Source organism: Wasmannia auropunctata, unplaced genomic scaffold, assembly GCF_000956235.1.
Source record: "Wasmannia auropunctata unplaced genomic scaffold, wasmannia.A_1.0 LD335987.1, whole genome shotgun sequence".
Classification (NCBI taxonomy): domain Eukaryota; kingdom Metazoa; phylum Arthropoda; class Insecta; order Hymenoptera; family Formicidae; genus Wasmannia; species Wasmannia auropunctata.
In genome coordinates, this window is record NW_012026903.1 from 2,226,970 (window position 1) to 2,244,752 (window position 17,783).

Sequence of the window (17,783 nt, forward strand, 5' to 3'; positions counted from 1 at the left end):
CGAACGACGAGAAAACAGTACGCAACACTTATATTTATTTGCTCAAGTGTTTGCACACGAATGATAATCCTGAGACTTTGCGGTAAATACAACTTAAGCTGGCCTGTAAATAACATGCCGTATATATATGTCACAATAAATACTCAAGCTAAGACAACATATTAGAATTTGTTATTATCAGGACGTATTTAATTTATATCAGAAAGTAAGTTTTTCATTCCTAATATTTTTTTAAATGTAATTTCAATGAACACAATCATATCGCATATTCTAATATTTATTTAATAAATAAACTTCTTAATTTTTATTCGAAAAAATATTTACATAATTTAATTCATTATTATATTCTGCTAAATTTTTCTACCTTCAGAGAATTAAAATAATTTTAATATAATTTCAATAAACCAAAAATTTTCTTATATGTGTATATGTGGAACAAAAATTAAATTACTTCAAAAATGAATGTAAATGAATTACTTTTTTATTTATCCAAATGATACATTCCGCTCTTCTGAGAATGTAAACATTTGGAATAATTGTAATAAATTAATTTCCATGCATCGATAAAAAATAAACTTTAGATTTCAATTTAACACAGATTTTTAAATCTATTTATTCTATATCTCTATATAGAATTATTAATCATATAAATTTTTATTTAAAAAAATATTTATAAATCACTGGCATATATATGACAAATAAATCAGGTTAAAATTTACTGTTAGCAATCAATTTATCAATATCAATTGATTGCTGTATTTTACGTAGTATCTACATATATGAAAAATAAAAAGGTGAAATTAATAATAAAAATTTATTGCTAATTTTCATTTTTCTAATTATCTTGTTTACCTTTAAAAAGTAATAATCTAGACACGCGTGCTAATAAATAAATAAATAAATAAATAATAAATCAATATACACGTTACCTAGTCGTTAGCCAGCAACACACGTTACCTACTGTGTTTGAATACGCATTATGAAACATCAATATTTTCACTGTTTTTGCTGCTTAACAAACGTAACGTTATTTATAATAACAATTCAGTTATAAGATTTTGTTCTCACAGCCATAGTATCAACGCTCGCGCGCGCCTTATATGAACCTCGACGTATTCGAAGTATTTGGATTAAATCTCCTAGTATCTACGACGATCCGATATCCCTTAGGAGACGTTTCGTCCGACCGAGGCAATCAGACGAGCTCCCTCTTTCACGTAAGCGATACTCGTGCTTCTATCCGCTTACGACGGCGCCAGGTGATGCTCCAGATACAAACGAGACTCCTGCCCTCAGCAGTTTTCACGGATAGGTTCTCTATTTTAACCTCTCGCAATCAGGACTATATCATAAACACTATTACAGTTAGAAATCGTATATGTGAAAATCGCGAAAACACGCCCACACATTATGCTTAACCTTTTTACAAAAATAGCAACTGCAGAGCGCAACGTTTTATTAATAACAATAAATTAAATATTGGATTAACAAATGTATTAAATAAATTTGAATTTTGCGAAATCCTGTCTTTAATTAAATAAAATAATAATTTTCTTTTCGTGCATGACACGCTGATGCAAAGGCAGAAGAGCGTACTTCTTTTATTTATTACACGACGTCAAAGTAACGAGTTTCTACAATATCGCAAAAGAGAACACGAAATTTCGGGCGCGAAATACGTGTCCCAAAAAAATATTCGTCGCTGATTGCTACGAGGACCGAAAACGAGAATCGGCGCCGTGTATCCGCGCCGATTTTTCCCCGCGGGCGCGGCGCATCGTCGCATCGACATTCTCCGGCTGCTCCATGCTGCTCTCAGCACGTCACGTCTTTCGTGTTATTCCGGAAAATGTGTTGGCGATTCGTAGGTTTATCGAGAAACTATTAACCTCCGGAGGATAATCGAGGATTCTCGACGCTATCGAAATATTGACACCGGCAACGTGACACCTGCAACGTTCGCTCTGTCGGCGGCGATTGTCAATTCGCTGTCAACGGATTATTAATTTCCCGCTATCGCCACGTAACTATCTGCGATAGCGCGATGCTCTACGTGTACGAAGTGGATTTTATTAATTGAAGAGCGCTCGCTGCAACAGTGAGTTTAACCAGCATTTTGTAAAAACGGAGAGAAAATGAACTCTAAAGTTGAAGTGATGGGGAAAATACATCCATTTTCTATCAATATCGCATATTCGGCGACGTTTGTGGGTTGCGGCTGTCCATTGTTGCAGCAAGCCCTCCAATTCGTAAATGCACCAATTTATATATTAACGAAATAACGTGTTCCGAAATATAATTGTGAAAGCAACGGGTTTATGTGCCCGTTGCGAAATTATCCAAGAACCGTTGGGAGGACGTTTCCGCTGGAATAATAACGCGAATAATGTATATCACAAAGTGGACAATTGGATTGGGGGATCAATGATGCGAGCGTACGTGACATGCATGATCGACTTCAATAACGCAAAGCAAACGAGATTATGAAATCTTCGATAAAATCCGCGAAAGCAAGAATCGCGCGCTCGCTTCGACGTTATATTATATTTGCTCTTCTAAGAGAAAGAACCGGGGAGAGTTTCTCCCTCCTTTTTCGTCATGAACTAGTTTCAAATCGCTGGCGCATGAATCAGGACGCGTATATTCGTTTCCGGAAACCCACTCCGAGTTCCCCAGTTCGTCTTATTTTTCCCCTCCCTCCATCTTTACGCTCAGGAGAAAGTTTCCGTGTCTACCGTGCACCCTCTCTCTATACACTTTGATGTGCTTCAAGAAAGCCCGAAAGATACATCGCACTAGAGTTAGCATTGTCCTTAGACAAAAATATTTTTGCGATACTGATGGAATTGTCGTTGCTATCGTTTTGATTAAAAACAAAAAATTCATTCGGTTAAATCATAAAATCTTTTTAGGTAAAAATTGTGCGAATTATCGTCGCTATTTCGTTTTAATTTAAGAAAAACTTTATTCAATCAAACTAAAATCTTTTCAAACAAAAATCATATAAAATATTATACAATTGTACACGAACAATTCTCGGATCTGCCAATTAATGGATTTCATTCAAATTTCGTTTTGATACATTGCTTTGTTTAATTGAATGATCCTCGAACGTTACGATTTTCGCGTGTTAGCGCGGTAACGTTCCCGAAAAAGCATTAGAGCTGCAGATCGGGAACTGTTTGTAACGCGCTATTTACCGAAAAAAAGTGATTGGTATTTATTGAAGTTGCAGCAAACAGAACAGCTTGTCACTTCCGTACACAATCGGAATTCCAAGAGCTCCGCATACACGGGCACATTTAATCCATCCACTCGAACGTCTTTAAATAATCGATGGGACATTCAACAACACATGTCGATTCTTCGCAGATCAACAAAATGCACCAAGTTTCCGGAGAGATGCAGTAAAGTGCGCGATGACATGAGAGTCAACACGCGAACGAACGACACATCTAAATTTAAATGTTTTATATAAGCGCTATAATAATCGACTTAATGGCGCGTTGGTTATTTTCTGATTGGTTACTTCTGATTGATCGGGAATAATTGAATTTTCAAGCCGCAATAAATTTATTTATGTTTTAAAAGGATAAAAAACAGAGAGTTTTACGTGAAAATGTCAACATTATACATATAAGAATAGTATAATAGAATCTGGATCCTATTATTCTGATTTATAAAATTACGACTTTGCTAGAAATAAATTCTCATTGAAAATTGAGTATCGACGTCCTGTCCGGTTTTATTATGATTTACATAGTTTCACAATTAAAACCACATTAACGCTTTGAAACAGAAAATCGAATTTTTAAAATTAGGCCACTCTCTTGCGGTAAAACATCTCAATTATATCTCTGTCATATATAAAATCACTCTAAACTTACATTTTCTTACTTTATATGCAATTGTACGTTTGATTCATTCGATATGAAGCTTCCGCCCGTTGCAAGATGTTCGAGAGGTAGTTACTACAAACGCGAAAGCACACAAAATATCCTTTTACACCGTTAAAATCCTAGCAGGGAATCGAACGAATCTCGAGAGCTGACTATTTTTGCCGCTGTTGTCGGTGTGCGGCGAACGCGCGCAAGCAAGGGGAGAATCAGTGCGTGCGGAAATCTGCGAAAGCCCGACTTCCGTATGCTCTCGGAGAAAAACTCGCTGCATTGTATGACGTAACGGCGGGGTTGCAATAAAGGTGGATAAAGCTGACATCTCAGGCGTGGATGCATGCACGTACATAATAGGAAAGCGTGCGAAGGAGGAGGGGGGAGGACGGAGAGGGAGTCAGAGAGATTCCTAGAGATCCAGGGGAGAACAACAAAGAAGCCCCGAGTTCTCTGCATCGAGAGGTCGGCACGCGACGCACGCATATCTACGCAGGTGTTTCGCGAGTTCGCCGTGCCGGCCTTAGCAACGATTTGCGGCTCGAACGTGAAATGCGTAATACGATTGCAACGAGAAACGAAACGCTTCGAACAGGGGGAGGGAGGGGGGAGGGAGAGAGGCTTCCTTTGGCAGCTGCCGCGTTCCCGGGCCGAATAATTCGATACGAGAAACGCGCGCCTTGCGAGATTTTGTTAAATTTTTCACAAGATGAGAATTTATATATATCGATAATACTTAAATCATTTCAGTATCCGTTATATGTCATATGAAAAGAAAAAGCTAAAATCGTATCATGTCATTTTCTATTTTTGATAACTCTATTTCTCTCGTGTCTATTTTATATTCGTATTAATTTTTTTCTCTTCATCCATAAAGAATAAATATATTTTTGACGAAAAAGATTATCTATTTTAATCCTGATTCTCCAGAAAGATTTCTCTCAACAACTGTGATTCAAGCAGTAAAAAAAAAACAGACTGGTAATTTCCATAATTAATTAAACCTAAATGTCGGTGCGGCCGGAAATGGGAAAGGTCAACGCGAAGCACTTTTCACTCGTCACGCTCGGATTTTGATGTTCCGATAGAAATGTCGACTCTCCGTATCAAGCGCTAGCCCTCTGTCCCGATATCCAGAACGCCGTCTACGCATATCTTGCTACGCCTCTTTGCCTCTACCCGGCATAGATTCTCATCGCACCGTCGCATGAATAAAATAGGGCGACAGGTGCGTGCGGGCTACAGCACGCGACGCGTCGAGAGGGTCGCACAACAACACGAATGCTAGAGCAATGGTCACGAATGGCTGCCAATAATGCGCGACTTGAGAATTAACATAAACGTAAAGGGATTAGTAGATTAATCGACGAATGGGAATGACCGATGGAAGTACGCTGTCACTTCTTTAGCCTGCAGAACGTCTCTTCGCGTAATAACAATTTGAAGAAATGCGACTGACAAACGCGACAAATCGAAGGTTTATACAATAAATACGGTAAATAATCAATCTCATAAATAAAACGATACAAAAAAAATTTAATTATCATAGTGACATAAACACTTTCTGAAGAAATTAAATTTCATTTTTTTCAATTTTCCACACTTTCCACAATTCTCACTGCAGAAGTGAATTAAATTGTTATTTACCTTTTTAACTTTCAGACGATAAACAATCGAATTATTTTTAGCTGCATTATCAATTTCTCATCGCGCCATTGAACATTCTAGACCTATATTCTTGAATATAGTAAAGAATTGTATGTCTTTACACTATTCTATGTTCGATGAGCTTCACGAGCACGATAAAAGACTGTCACAATAACCGGCTACGTAACAATATTTACACAGAAGTCGATCTATCAGAGAAGACAATCGAATATCGGGTCAAGGAATCCGCAAGTAGAGCGACACTATTGCAAGCCCATGTAGGTACCCGGTCGGCGCCGACGGGATATGAATAATCGAAGAACGGTTTCGCGGAAATCCGACGCCACCCTATTTTCCCCCTTCCCTCAATCGCGAGGCGAACTCGCGACAAGGCCGATTATTAAACTGGTGCTAACCAACGGTTTAATCATTTACGAGCGCGTAAAGAGAAGACGAACTCCCTTCGCGGCAAGTATACGTATAGTATACAGACCGGGCGTAAACGAGGCGGAAGTTAAAAGGATTCAGCTCGCGTGCTAGACGGAATTAATTACGCAACTCTTCGATCCGAGAGTGGTCCAAGCCGGCTGCCGCTCGCGCCGCCGCCGTCGCTGCCGTTACGGAACGTGCACTCTTATGCGGCCCATGGGAGGTAGAGGCACGGACATGCTTTTCGCTAACTTCTAACGCGCGGCACTTTAATGTCAGCGTGAAAACACGGGGACTCGCGCGCGTTTGATCCTCACCACGCGAGAACACGCGAGCTGCCTCCCCCTCGCCACCGCGTGCCCCTCGGCAGCGCGCGTTTGAAAAGCGATATACATCCGGTTTATCGGGGATTGATAAGAGATAAATGTCTCCGGGAAATTTTCCCCGGGAAAAGTGAAGATTTCAACGGGAGGAGTGTGAGCACGGGTCGCGCGCCAGCGCGGCATCTCTCGACTTTAATCTTTCACGAGGCCCGCACCACCGTGATCGGCGCTTGAGTGCGACGCGGAGGACGCCGGGCGTCGCGATATTCGTGGTATTTATTCCTATAAGTTCCCGACAGACGCGGATCCATAATTCAGCAGCCGACAATCAGGGAGAGACGAGGCGCTCTGGTTCGAAGGCGCGGTTTCAGGAACATTTATTTTGAAGCGCTGTCAGAGCTCGCGCCGTCCCCCCCTGATTCATCGGCGGCGTGAGAACCTGGGGCTCACAGCTTTGAAATATTTATGCCAGACGGATTCCGAGGATCCGTATGTCTGAACCGATACTAAGAGGAGGAGAGGAGGGGGAGGGGAGGGGCGAAGAGAAATACATACAAGATACGTCGCGAGTCGAGCGGCAGTATAAATGACTGGATGAAACTTTTAAAAGGGATGCGGCCACCGCCGTCTGCTCCCTCTCTCCCCTCCCTCATCCCTTACCCCTCTTGTAGATTAGAAGAAACTACCGCTTCTCGGCATTTGAATACGGATCTATAGTCGCGATACTACACGTTGCTGTAAGTAACGGTGCCGTTACTTTCGACCAATATACCGAGCTAGAGGGAAGAAGTTTGTTCAGTTTGTTTGGGATTAGATTGAGAAAAAAGATCGGGAAGAAAAGATTTATATAAATTAGAAAGTATGACAGGGTAATCCCCGTCGTAAAGAAATAATATCGTTCATCAAATATGACAGTGCTGAGAAATAGAAATGATTGAAGAATTTTTCGACGAAAATAAGCTATATCCCACTTCGACGGGAAGGAAACTTCGACAGCCTCGAGAAAAATTGATGACGCTGACGTAACGCAGAAAACTAAGGATGATAAAAGCGAATGCAAGAAAGTTTTTCGAGGCGCGTGCAATTTTTTCTCCTCCCTTCGCCCCACGAGCGACTGAATGTCTGCTCGAGGAGTCGGTTCGGGGTCGGGAAATCACGATGCCGACTAATTGCTAATAACCGGCGAGCAAATATTACTTCAATCACGGTTCCTCGATAACGTCGTTAAAGCCCGGCGACTGCTGATTGCGCGCGACGAGCGAGCGCGGAGTTACAGAACGCACCCATTCGCTCGCTCGCGAGCACGGCGTATGACGAATGAATCGAATCGCCGAAAATAACTGGATAAAAAGATTTCGCCGGCCGAGTCCGCGAGAGAGCCCGATCCGCGACCGCATCGATCCTATCGCGCGCCGGGCGTTCTACCGGCGGAAATCCCTTTTCCGCCGAGCGCGACGTCGCGAATTGATAACCGATAATAATTCGGCGAGGCTCGCTCGGCAATTCCGCGTTTTCCCGCTCTTTCTCTCCTCTCTTTCCCGCTATCTTCCCTCCCTCCTCTCAACACACACACACATTCTCTCGTTGCGTTTGCCGTCCCTTTGAACGCGGTCCGCATGCTCTAGCTGATCTCTATTCAGGATTATAGCGCCGCATATATACTATGCACTCCGCTATGACTGCATACGGCTTTGAACATGACGCGTTGCGGCGCGTCGCGATACATACAATAAACGGACACAACAGGAGGTTTCGAGCTGCAGGCTATGCTCTCGTCATGCAGTTATGCGCCGTGAGAACCTGTTACTTTGCGACGCTTGGATATAATTTCTGATACTGTGTCACACGTAAACAATGGTAATCCATTCTCCCATCACCGGCGCGGCGGAGGGGATGCGCAAGTTCGACGGGCGATGCACGCAACGCCCGCGCGATGCAAGTCAACGAAGTAAACAGCTAATGCCAAACTATTAGCTAACTCCGAGAGCAGCTGTTAGTACAATCCACTTGAACTATCGCACGCCTGAGAGATTTATCCGATATCGCGGATATTCCGCGTGTAGCCGAGAGCTCTCTGTCGCCTCCTCTCTCCCTCTTCCTCTTTTCTCCCGTGCTGATATAAATTTAAAACTTGGCTGCATATAAAATCCAAAATATTTAATATAATGTCCCAGACAGAGGTTTTCACGCGCGAATATATATTCGAGTGTACATCGTGATAAATATGTCGACCATATTCGTAATTTTCAAACTCGCAAAAACAGGATCATGGGACCGTGTAGAATTTTAAAACCACTGATTGTGTTGTTGTGCCCTCTGAAGCGTATTCATAAAAAGCATCATCGTGCAAAATTTGGGAAAACCTGCGGACGCACCGTGCCGCGTTTCATCGTCGAATGCCTACGCTGATGTGAAAGTGATATGATTTTACCGTGATTTTCATTTCGCCCGTCATTCACGCCGTCGCGGTGTTACGTTTTGCAGGTCGAAAGAGAGATAATTTAACAACGGGATACGTGGCAGAAAATTCAATTACGCGCCCATGGTAATTCTGCCAGGTCGCATATCATTACGAATTTCGACGCGGAGATTATCCCGCTCGCTCGATCGAAGATCTGAACGCGCGCTCAATGTAACCCGTCAGTATTTCATTATAAATTTTCACTGGTAAGGTAAAAACCATTTTGGCGCGTGGAAATGCGATGCAAAGTGATGATAAGCACTGAAAGCAAAGTGGAATGAAACGTTCGTAGCAGTTACAGATATCAATCCCCAATTTTTGGGATGAACATAAGTTTCATGCAGTTTCATGTAGCACAAACAAATATGTGTTTAAATAATTTTATAAATCATTACATTTTTACAGCGCTTTTAAAAGCCACTTTATACGAGAAATTATTATTATAAATAATAAAATATGGGAATAAATCTTAAATCGTATAAGTCGATTATATATACGAATCGTCATTTCATTTCGTCCAACATTTCACTTTATATAAATTAATCCTAAAACTTCTAAAAAGATATTATATTATTATATTATCAAAGTATTTAATAATTAATATAGCGTTGAAATCAAAAGCACATGTAAAAAGCACTGCGCGTTAAAGTTTCCATGCAGAAATGGTATGAATTAATACTTTCGCGAATGTGAAATATTCGACTGCGCATCACACATATATGCGAACAAATATTAGCACTTTATTTGGAGCACCTTAGACGGCGATTCTGCCAATTAATTTTGTAGTGGCAGGGCGATCGCGACAACGATAATTTCTTTTATTATCATGCCTTGCAGCGCTAGCACAATAGAGCGCTATATTCGCGGTGTGTATTATCGCGTGCGCGGATAATAGAATTCGCGCGCGAACAATCGCGATCGTAGCACAATAGCATAAATCCCGGCTTTTCGATTAAAATCCAAATGGCTTGCGGTCCTCGTTCGACGCAAAAAGAGAAAAAAAAGAAAAGAGGAAGAGAGAGGGAGACAGAGACAGAGAAAGCGAGAAAAAGGAAAAACCGATCGTCCTAAACGCTCTCATCGTATTTGTTGTACGTGCGTTTGTGGACAGGCGAGCGCGGCCGCCTCGCCGATGCAACTCGCGTTTTCACAATACCGACGTAAAGAAATAGATTTTCCGCCTAACGAGACGGAAACTAACAAATACCGCGGCGCGAGGTCGTGGCACGCCGCCAACCGTACATGATAAAACACACCGGGCGCGGTGCATTTTTTATTTTCATTCGCCTCCTTTTTTTCCTACGTAACGTGCAGGATGCACCGGGCAAAATCTTTTTCGTTCGCCGCCCGTCACGCGTGCACTCATCGCCGGGCGCAACGACGACAGAGAGAAAATCCCCGTTAGAGGTAGCACAAACAAAAAGAGGAAAAACTAAAATATGTGTTTGTTCCCCCACCCGCGACTCTCGTCTCCGGTCGTCGGCCGTAAGCAATACGTTACGACGGTAATTTGAAAAATTCGTCGACCCACGAACGCGCCCTGGCGCGGCCTGGCGGACGCGGAACGACGCAATAATACTTCTTCCCGTTCGCAGACGACGAAAGCAACACGTCGCGCGTGAGCCCTGAAAAATTCACCGGTAACTGTATATCGGTGAGGAATTTCCAGAGAGTATATTCCGCCGACGAGGAATTATTCCCTCGGAAAAGATTTCTAGAAACACGAGATCCGTTCGCGCTTGCCGATTTTATTATTCTCCAATTTATAAATATCACAGATTCTTATCTATATATAGACGGGGAGCGCTCGACGCAATCAATAAATCCGGGAGAAGCGGCGATATTAAAACTTATTCCGGTGTGTCGAATACCGAAAAAGCCAGTGTCCAGCGGCACAGCCTGTCGTACCTTCGTCTGTACATGTAAAACAACCGTTTCGCCGACTCCGCAACTTTTGCTGCAGAATGACAAAGCACAAAACTTGCATGCATCGTCGCGCACACGGTCGGCAACATTTGCATAAGTGTCAACAAGTTGTTTGAAAAATGCAAGGCAGATGATGTAGTAAAAATATGGAAGGAGAAAGAGAGAGTCGAAATTTCGATATGGACGCGTGGATTATTGACAAACTTTACGGTCGGGAGATTATCCTTGAAATTCATTCAAAGAATTTATTCCTGGAATATTTTAATTGGAACATTTTCTTCCCCGGGCGAATCCTAAAGAACTATGCGTAAATGTAAATTGAGCATTTTGCATATTTTTAATCACCCGCAAGAGCGGAAAGATTGAATAATCTCTAACATATAGAAGGATTAACTCGAATGAGTCGAACAATCTATTGAGGGATTACCCACATGCGAAATCAATTTTGACGAATATATAGGCGTGCGTCCCTTTGATCTCAAAAATATCTCGATCCATTACGGTTAATACGGCATTCTACGCGCGCTGCAATTTAATCTTAATCTAGTTCATTACTCATACACTTTGATGAATAAGACCATACCTATACTCTCGCCTACCTAGGTTTGGTAAAATCGAGTTCTCTCCCGAAAATACGGCTCGTCATTTACACGCGATCCCACGAAATCCGTTTCTTTCAAGACGAATGCGAAAAGCGCGACACGCCCACATTATACAAAAATCAATTGTGCTCAGGCCGGTTCGCTCTAACAATCGCGCCAACGATCTGAGAGCACAATAGAGATACTCGGAGCAGAGCAGATATCAGAAAGAAGTTGCGGTGGCGAGAAAACGTTACCTACTCTTATTCGCCATTATGTGTTGAATTATATAGTGAAGCAGAATCTAAAGGATGTATCTCCAGTGTCCTTTTTAGCAAGAATTAATATTTCCTAGAGAAGATAAATGACAGAAGTTGAATAATATCTAATCGGAGATTAACTTGGTGGATCTATATATATCTCTCAGTAAATCGAGTTCTTCAGAATATGAAAAATATATATTGCCATTTTTATTCACAGAGTCTTTGCTGCGAACGTGATACTGTATAAGATTGCATTGATCTCCGTATGATCATCGCATTGGCGGAAGAAATATAAAGCAAAGGATGATTAGTACAGATCAAAATTGCGAAAAGAAACACTGAGAGAAAAAGCTGATTGCAGCTACTATAATTTAATTATAATGTATAGTCATTTTTGATGTCAACTATATTTGTTTGATAGAACTATAAGTATAATTATTATTAGTAATATTATAGCAATAATAACTGTAAAAATTGAGCTCTTAACCATGATTATTTTATCATACAATATAATAAAATATTAAACATGTTTCTCTCAGTAAAGCAACGGTATTCATGGTCTCAAAATCAATCGACATCATAAAAGATATAAAAAATTTTAGAACTATCTAATTGCAAGTTATACAAATTGCGCAGTTACCTTTGTAACGTTACCTGTTTTAATTTTCAGACCTTAATTTATGCATAAATTAATAATTGAATGAAATTATCTTTTTCTGACAATAAAATGTACTGTAAAATTGTAGCTTGTATATTTTAATCAGACATATGTATACTAATATGTACACTATATGTATACTAAAATATGCTAACGATCACTATTTTTATCCCTTAATCGATAAATACAAGAAGTGGCATGGCTGTGTGTGTGTACGAGTGAGAGAAAAGTGCACGTAACGCTGTCAGGGACAGTTGTTTTGTTAAAAGGATCCGTCGGCCTGACACGAATTGCCCGACATTTTTCTCGATACACGCGGATGTTTTTATGCACGACATAGCATGTGCTTTACGTATTTCGTAGTAGAGCCATATCTGTTCGCATGATAAATATAATAATTCAACGTGCATTCCGTGATTCACATGGGTCTCCTATATTATGCGGCCTATTCTTTTCTTCCTGCGAAACAAACACGAGGACTCTGCACCCTGTGTGCTGGGTGCTCGTGAAAATTCAAAAAGTTATATGAGACCATTGCCGCTATTATGAAAACCATCAAAGAGACGGGTTTTATACCGAAAATAGATCCCTCGGTTCTTTGCGCGTGTATATCTGCATCCAGATTATGCAGCCCGATGCACGCTCTAATTTACTGGACTTTCGGTTTTGTTACATTGTGCCGACGAGCCAGGCGCAAATGCAACCTAACTCTTTTTTTTTCACAACGAGAGTACAATGGATTAGAAAAATTCTTAAAATAATGGGCGCATTGTGTACATTGTGAAAAATAGCGTTTGCTTTTTCTATGATATTTCGAATTTGCCCCGGGCAGTAACCTACTTTTCCCTTATCGACTTATATTATAATGAAGTCTACAACGTGCAACGCCTTCACATCACGCTCCATTAATCACGGGTTTCAATACTAACGCGATAAAAATTAGTAACCGGAGGACGCTATTTATATATTAACGAGAATTCCCGATAATTGACATCGCGTGAATTACCGACGTTATTTTCAAACACGCGCGAGCGCGTTTGCACAGCATTATGTGCCTTCTATTTTATAGCGCGGTAGTAAATAGCGGAAACATCGTTACACATCTTCATTAGTAGAAATTTTTATATAGAATCACGCCGTATCGTAAAACAGTGACACGGCAGCGTAAAAAAAAAAGAGTCCAGAAGTGAATTTCGCCTAATGTATCTACAAAGAGTAATTTACAGTATTATTAAATTTTTCATTCTTCTTAACTTTCTTCTCTCGACTGAGATGATTTTAACGCGAAGCCTTGCTTCCCTCTTCTTTGTTTGTAAAATTCGATAAACCTGTCACTCGCATTTTCTCTCGTCTTCTTGATTGAGAAAATCCCCAGGGCGGAGAGAGTGGACGTCTTTGAAAGACAGCTTTGCAATTATCTCCGATGTTCTATATTTTACACGCTAACGAACCGCTTTGTTGCCGGACGTAGCCAGCCGACGTCGCACGCGTGACAGTTCTGACTCTGAAAACCGTGTTGCAATTTCAGGATGATCGCGGAAATCGCGATAAGAATTCTCGTTACCATACGTTCGGTAAATCGGCAATAAAGAGCCGTGTACGGAGATGATAAAGCTTGAGAGGTCTTCACGTAGGAAGCAATTTCTGCCCGTATTGAGTCCCGGGTGTGAAAACGCACTGAAAAAAAGCTTCCATGCGCAAAAGTAAATTATTTTTACTCTTTTTCTTATTGCCGACAAATCTATTTAAAATTAAATATTCGTACCGCGTGCGGGACTTGCATTAATATATAATAAAATGTTTTTAAAAATATATTATTTAAAAAAAACTTTTAAAAACTTTTTTAAAATTAAAATTCTTTTTTAAACTAAAAGAATAAATTTATAAATAATTAATGTATGTATATATGTATAAGAATTACGCTAAATAAACTTGGAATGTGTATCGGAATATCGATTTATATTATTTCTATATAAATTATCCTACATATTTTTACACATTATGCGTTTTTTGCACATTAATATAAAATTAGCTCGGACACCGTTTGAAATCGTCGATTTTTGGATCGTGAAAGTCGAGAATAAATACATATTCTTAACAAAATATGTGCAAAATACCCAACGAAAACGGTTTTTAGAATTTCGCAATAATTCACAATACTCGTTATAGAAATAGTCGTCGCATCGATCTCGGGATCGGCATAAAAGCGGGACAGCCCTGCACTCACAGGATAACGTTCCGGGAAAAGTTTCGCGAGGAAAGCAATTTTCCGCTATATCGAGTTCGTGAAAGCGCGCCGGCGGAAAGTTCGCGTCCGGAAGTCGCTACGGAGGTGGTGCGGAAATAAATCCGAAATATGGTGCGCTCTTTGCGAGGTTAGTAAGGATCCCTGTGTCGTGGTGGCGGGCCAGGGCCGGCCGAATGCAGGTCAAAGGATTCGAGAGGATGTGTCGTAAGGATCGTTACCATTCTTCAGGCTCGATAAGAAGCGGAAGAAGTCGCGTTTTGCGGGATACATGCAAAGAGTACGCGCTACTGCACCGATACCGGAAGCACCGGGAAAATGTAGTTTCGTTCTTGGAATGATATTCATGCTACGGAGCTGATAATCCAAGAGGGAGAAAGAGAGTCTGAGAGAGAGAAAAAAAGGAGGATACTGCAAGATCCTTGTCGCGCATGGACTAGTCCATAGTTCGCGGTGAATTTACAACCATCCGATTTCCTCACTCAGTTTCCTCCGGATACAACCATGATTAAGATTTTTAAAAGTATAATTTTATAATCTATAAACGAGGAAGTGCGAAATTTAACGACAATTAATAGAAAATGGTTTACAATAAAACACACCAAAGTTGGCTAATATAGTAGTTTAAAGACTACTCAATGGCGTGTATTCTGCGAAATAAGAATGTTGGTAGTTTAGAGTATACCAAAACACGGTGATAGAGAAAAATCGTCAATACACACACACACATATTTTCTCTGTCTCTTTCTCTTTCTCTCTTTCTTGTTGAAGTACCCACTGCACTTTGAATTTCTTTACGTTTCTTTGCGTTTTTATTAGTTTTCTTCGAAATCACTTGCATCGCCATTGCTGTTCACCCCGAGGGAAGAAGAAAGAAAGAAAATAGAGAAAGCAAAAGAGAGAGAGAGAGAGAGAGAGAGAGAGAGAGAGAGAGAGAGGGAGGGAGGGAGGGAGGGAGGGAAAGATCGATCTCATCGAAGGAACGAACGTTAGACATCCGGATGGGAAAACGAGAAGATGCGAGCAAACGGTTGCGGCAGCAACAATTTCGCCGCAAGCCGTTCGCGCGTAATCGACGCGTCTTTTTCGAAACGTTTTGCAGCGCAACCTATTTTCGCGTAGTGCCACTTGCGAAATGGATCGCGCAATACACGGGAATGTTTTATGGCTCGTAGCAATTTTTCAATCGCGATACTAGACCATATCACGCGTGCTATTGCCGTACGATATACCGCGTGGCTGACCACTCCGATGGTTTCGCTAAGAATATTATTTATACAACTAGAACAAAAACTCCCCCATGTACGAAGCATCGATGTAGTCGAGTGGAGAGTTATGACAATTTCCGATTACACAATGTCGATATACAAGAGACATATTTTCTTTGAATCAAATCATCAGTTTTCGAAAAGTTTTATTGCGGCGCCATTGTATTAATAATTTCTGTTACAAATATAATTTATCTTATAAATAATAATTTCTCTTATATATAATATATAATTTGCCTTAGCAAACCTTAAACAATTTTAATTAGAATGCTGAAATAACTGAAACCTTCGAAATTTAAGATAAATTATTAGTAATTTTTACAAAATAAGGAAACGATCAGAGAAATATAAATCAAATATATTCTTTTCCTAAAAATAGATAATTTATATAAACAAAAGTTGTTAAGAGATCTGCAATGTCTCTACCAAAAATATAGGCCTTGCAGGGATACTCTATGTACGGTGTCTGCATTTATTAAGAATTTAAGAGTTTTTTGTGTTGGTAAAAACTAAAAATAAACTGTAATATGGCGCACTTTATATCTCGTATTACTTTATGCCATCGATATTTTACGATGTCACGGCGCACTTTATACGATCAGGGATAGTACCTGATATTTCCATAACAGCGCACGTGTTTGTCCCCTCGGAAATCGGAAGATCCATCGGAAGGTGGTCGGGCGCTGCCGGATCGTTCGGATGTTTCAGAATTACGGCCGTACCTGTGCGCTGATAAGGCGAAGCGATTCAATCAGATTCGAGCAACTGCGACGCGAGACGTACTCCATGCGAGACGGACTAACTTATTCCCCGTCTCGATCACGTCAAGGATCGTAAACCAGATCGACCGGCGCAGATTACTTTCGTAACCTCGAAAACGCTAACGTGAACCGATCGTCGATTAACGTCGACGGTGTTTCACGGAGGCAGCTTTACAGCCCGGCGCGACCGATCCCGGCACGAACGATCCCGCGAAGCTGTTTCGAAATAAAAAGTTCCAGTTGCGAATTACACTCGAGCGGGCATAAGTTTGAATTAACTCGAACCCTGCAACTTTAATGATATTACGCTATTTATCTACGGGAGTATCTAACTTATGCAATTAACTTTGTAAACAGGGATCGTTCATTATATTTTAATCTCGATAATATATAAGCGCGAAAATTAGTTTTGTAATTATCTCCGTAATCAACAGAGAACAATTTACGCACATTCAAAAATTTCTCTTCCTCCCCCCACCCCCAAATGATCTATCTATATTACTATCAAAAACGCGCAAGCTCTCTTTCCCCTAATTTACCTCTCTAACAGACTCGTTTACCGAAGAAGTTAATACCTCCGTTGAGAACTCGGCGCTGAGAGGCAGCAGCCAGTAATTAAGCCCGCGACCGAATCGCGACTAGAAAACTTTATCCGAAAATATAAACACAGTATGCTAGCGCCGTCGTCGTCGTCGACTGCGATAGCGCACACATACTTATAATTCCCGTGGGTGTTTACGCGCCGCGGTCTATAACTGCAACATTGCGGGAGCATCGAGAGAGAGAGAGATCGCGCGCGACTAGTCTACAAACGCCACGCGTGAATTCTCCCGAGATCCCGTCGTAACGTGATTTGCGCAAATGCGGCGATTCATCGGATCGTAATGAACTGCAGTTTGCCGACGAGTGTCGGCCGTAAACGAGCGGATTTATCTCGAGGGTGGCTGAGTTATGCGCCTGCCTTTGAGCCTCGTCTTAACGATCAATTATAACGGCGAATATTACTTGACTCGAATTTGTTCGAGCGGGGCAAATACGAATTCACCCGTATTGATATTAAGTGCGTGCATAGTCGACGTGTTCAATACGGGTCGTAATTCCTTATAGGTCCTACGATAGTATCGTCGCCGCGAAAACGATATTCCGTTTATAACGCACACAGTAATCGAGAGTCGTTTGTCTACCTACGAGGCTGCATTAAGGGAGTAAGTACTCGCGCGTACGTGTGTGTGTGTGTGTGTGTGTGTGTCAGCCAGCCTTGTTTAAAATTATTAAAAAAGATTATTGTTGTTATTGTAAAGTAAAAGATTACAGAATAATTTTTTCGAAAT

General features: G+C 40.9%; 1 protein-coding gene across 3 annotated transcripts in view; it reads right to left on the reverse strand.

The window, feature by feature from the left end:
- LOC105454253 (hemicentin-1) overlaps nucleotides 1-17,783 on the reverse strand; it is a 205,171-nt gene that overhangs the window by 69,933 nt on the left and 117,455 nt on the right. The gene's annotated exons all lie outside the window — the stretch shown is intronic.